Consider the following 5063-nt stretch of genomic DNA (forward strand, 5'->3'; position numbering starts at 1 on the left):
TTGCCCGGCTGACGTTATGGTGAGCATCCATTCTGATGAAACTGGAATGAAACCAGACACTTTTAAAATTTTAACCTTTAGTTATGTAATTTTTTCTCTCAATTTACTTATTAAAGGCAATCGGAAATAACTAATGATATTAAAGTAATATTTGGAAATTTCCACCAGAATTTGCCTGGTTATCAAGAAGAATTTTTCTTAATCGTTGGGAAGTTTCCGCACCATAATAATAGCGCCTTATCTTAAGCCTGTAATTGGTTTTCGCCATAAGGCTATGAAAAGCGTTGAGAGTTTCCTCTGTCACTCATAAAGGTTATTATGTAACGCTAGATATCAATCAAAATGGAAATAAGAAAAAGTAAGTTATTTTTTTTTATTATTTTTTTTCTGAGAATATATATTTTATTATGTGATAAACTTCTTGTATCATTAATTGTGAATTTGATGCCTTGATTATATTAGTAGTGAAGACTGAGCAGCCTGTCCAGGATGTTATACTCGAGTAAAATTTATATAAAATCTCAAGAAGACTGGAATGACATTTTGAGTGATCTTTTGGGCTTGAACTGGTCACAGTTGTATAATAGTGTTGTGCCTGTTGTTCTTTTGAGTCGGAATCTAGTCACCATGATAGATAGGGGTATTCCATCTCGTGTGCTAAAGTACCGAGTGAAAGACAAACCCTGGTTCAATGATAATTGTACTTTAGACGTGCTTATCTGGAGAAAGGGAAACAGATCAAATTAAACTTGGAATAACTATCCTCAGCTTACAGCTTTTGCTCAGAGAGTTTATGCTTCAACTGGAAAGGAATACAATTTAACCATATAACAAAACCATTTCTGGTACAACCCAGGAGCATAATGGTGGGCTACCCATAAATCTGCACTCTTTGGTGTAGGTAAGTTTCTCCTTTACTTGAACCAGATGGCTCTGTCACTCACTGTCCAAAGGAAAAGGCAACCCTTTTGGCCGGTGTGTTTAACAATAAGAAGAGTAATGAGAAACTTGATCTTCTTCATTCCTGTTTTCCTGAAGCTAAACTAACTAGTTTAGCTTTTTCATCTCGTGAAATTAAAGTTCCCTTGATGGACTTTGGTGCTTATGGAGATGTAGACCCAAATGGCCTTTTTATTTAGTTTCTTATAAAGATTGCAGATTGCTTAGTTCCAAAGTTATCTGTTATTTTGCGCAAGTTAGCAAGAAAAGGAGCTTTTAGCACTTGTTGTATAATTGGTAATGTTACTCCTCTATGTAAATGTGTTCGTGGTAGCTCAAGTCCAACTGATTACCGCCTAATTTCCATAACTCCCATATTATCTAAAGTTTTTGAACGTCTTCTGGCAAAACGTCTTGATAGTTTTGTTGAAGGTAATCATCTATTCCCTTGTTTTCAGTTTGGTTTCGTAAAGGCTTTGAAGCATGTGATGCCCTTCTTACAATCTCCAATGCTGTACAGAAATCCCTTGATTGTGGTCAGGAAGTTCGGATGATTGGCCGGCCATGATTTTTGTGCGGTCTTTGACCATGTTAATCATGAAGCTCTTGTTTTCAAACTCAAAATGTTGGGAGTGGGTGGGTGTCTTCTTAGTATCATTATTAATTTTTTAAGCTATAGATCGCAAAGAGTTGTTGTTGATGGGCACTATAGTGAGTATAGGAATATTGTATCTGGTGTTCCTTAGGGTAGTGTTCTTGGCCCATTACTTTTAATACTTTATACACATGAAATGCGGTTTGGCCTAAAAAACAAGGCCGTTGTGTATGCAGATGATGCTACTCTCTTTGCATCAATTCTATTTCCAGAATGTAGATCTGGTGTTGCTGAATCCGTTAATAGAGATCTTGCTAAAATGAATGCACTGTACAAATTATGATGCATGAAGTTGACTCCTAACAAAACTTAATGTATGATTGCAAGTACGTGAAGAACAGTGGCTCCTTAACGTCTGGATTTCAGCATTGGTAATGTTTCTTTAACTCTGTATGGCCTTCTTTTTTTTTGGGGGGGGGGGGGCGGGTGATTCTCGACAGAAAAAATTTACTTTTAAGAAACACATTAGGTCTGTGTCTTCCTCAATTGCACAAAAGATTGGGCTATTGAGAAAGTCTTTTAAGATTTTCGGTGATCAATCTATTCTAAAGAAATATTTTAATTCTTTCCTTCTGCCTTGTTTCGAGTATTGTTCTCCTGTCTGGTGTCAGCTGCTGATCTTCATGTTATTTTGTTGGAGAGGAACTTACGGTTTATGAAATTTCTTATTCCTGATCTAGATATTAATCTGGAACCGCCGTTCAATTAGTTCTTTATGCATAATTTTGACCCGTCCTTTGTATTCAGATCTTCCCGGACAGTATCACCCTGTTCGTAATACTCGGTATGCAGTTAATTCCATAGCCAAGTCTTCTTCATCATGAGGCTCAATATTGCATACATAGTATTCTAGAAGTTTTATTCAGCTCTTTTTATAGTTTATATAAGAAAGATATGTTTTAATTTTGTTTATGTTCGTAAAGTATTTTATTTTAATAATTCATTACTTATATTTTAGCTTATCTATTTCATTATATCCTTTCCTTACTGGGCTATTTCTCAAGGTTGGAGCCCTTGGGCTTATAGTATCCTGCTTTTCCAACCAGGAACCAGGGCAGTAGCTTGGCTTGTAATAATAATAATAATAATAATAATAATAATAATAATAATAATGATAAATAATAATAATAATAATCATCTATATTTTCTTGCGTTCTTTAGAAAACCCTTTGTTACTTTTTTCCTTCAAGAACGGTCGATTATGAAACCCACATAGATTGTTGTTGTCATATGAGTCTATCATTTCATTGCAAAGTGCTTTAAATGTTACATTTTATTAATGTAAAGAAAATTAATGGTGACAAATATAAAATAATACTCTTATATGCTATTGCTATTTTTTGTTTAACTTATTTCATGCCGACTGTAATTATGTAAAGTTGATTAGATTGTGAAATCTCTCTCTCTCTCTCTCTCTCTCTCCTCTCTCTCTCTCTCTCTCTCTCTCTCTCTCTCTCTCTCTCCGTAAAAGAAAGGATTAATTAATGTACATTTTTCCCACATCTTGCTTAATTACACCTGGAAATTTTTTATTTTGTCCCAATGGAGTTTAGCGCCAGGCGTGATTACCTACCTATCTCATTAGTATATTCAATATTCGGATATCATTTGTACTATTGAAGGTTTTAAAATCCGCTCATGAGTGGCAGATGCAAGGGGCCGTAACACTGCTCTATCGAGCAGCACAACGCCCTAGAGACTGACCATATATGCATATGATCAGCGTCCAAGCCCCCTCTCTACCCATGCTAGGATCAAGGAGGCAGGCAATGGCTGTTGATGACTCAGCAGATAGACCTATAGGCTTCCCCCCCCCCCAATCCTTAGCTCTCAAGGGTGGTAAGGAAGCAAGCGACCAATATAGGCTCCCCAACCCACCAACCCCCAATCCTTAGCTCTCAAGGATGGTAAGGAAGCTGCGACCAATATAGGCTCCCCAACCCCCCCAACCCCCAATCCTTAGCTCTCAAGGATGGCAAGGAAGCTGCGACCAAAGAAACGAACGAGTTTGAGCGGGACTCGAACCTCAGTCTGGCGTTCACCTATCTGGGAAAATCTGAAAAAGAGGAAGAACAGAGATAAATATATGTGAAGCAAGGCCGAAAGTATACATATAATTAGTATTTTTCTTTTGATTTAACACTCTAAACCTAAAGAGTATCATAGAAAAGTGACAATGGATGGTTTATATTGTACTACTATATAATAATTTCCTTGAACTGAAAAATGATCTATGGAAGAAACTTAACAGTACCCAATGGTGTATGGAACGTTTATAAAATAGAAGGTTATGTGGTTTGTTTATCTCTTTACTTTCAAATTACTTCAAGATTTATCATTATATATCCTAACTCCGTTTTGGCTGTTAATCCCATATTGGTTTCAGCTTGTAAATTAAGTAATGCCTACAGTACACTGCATGAGGTGCACTGATGGCACCACAACCCTCTCCTGCGGTAGTGGTTATATATATGAAACAGAACCTTGTGCTAACAAATTTTCACGGTATTTGTTAATGGGCAGTCTTGTTTTCAGTACATTATATTATTGATTTCTCTCATGTAAGATATAATATGTATATATATACACATATGTGTATACATGTATACTGTATATATACATACATGTATGTGAATAGCCAGAAGGTGTGTTATTTATATATATATATATATATATATATATATAATATATATATATATATATGTATATATATATGTATATATATATTATATTATATATATATATATATATATATATATATACACATAAATTTGCGGGTATAATACTGTCATTGAAAGACCATAAACAGACGCGAGTGGAATGACAGGTCTGAGGCCTATGTCCTGCAGTGGACTAGTTACGAATGATGATGATAAAATATATATATATAATATATATATATATATATATATATATATATATATAAATATATATATATAAGATGTAAATACATTTATGAAACTTAGCCTGATAATAAACTCCTTCTGTTATCTTTCTCACTCCATAAGTAAATAGTTTTGAATATAGAACCTTCCCAGCAAAGGCATAGTTGATATATCCCCGGAGCTAAATTCCTCTCCGCTTCGTTGTAAGAGGATCAGCCTGGTGATTTACATTCACAAGTTGCCGTAATAAGGAAATGCTTTGATCACATTCCAAACATAGGACCACGTCGTTCTCTCAGTTGCTAGGTTAAGAGAGAGAGAGAGAGAGAGAGAGAGAGAGAGAGAGAGAGGAGAGAGAGAGAGAGAGAGAGAGAGAGAGAGAGAGAGAGAGAGATAAGCATATCAAGGCTTTGCATTGAATATAAATTATTATGAACTAGAAGGGACCAGATTGATCTAAGTTTAAAACGGCCGTCGTAGGAAATAGGATCCAAAGCTTGATAATGAACTAAGGAAAGGGCATGAGAAGAGAAATAATGAAGGAGAGAGAGCGAGAGAGAGAGAGAGAGAGAGAGAGAGAGAGA

The sequence above is a fragment of the Palaemon carinicauda genome, chromosome 15 (genome assembly GCF_036898095.1).
Source record: "Palaemon carinicauda isolate YSFRI2023 chromosome 15, ASM3689809v2, whole genome shotgun sequence".
Taxonomy (NCBI): domain Eukaryota; kingdom Metazoa; phylum Arthropoda; class Malacostraca; order Decapoda; family Palaemonidae; genus Palaemon; species Palaemon carinicauda.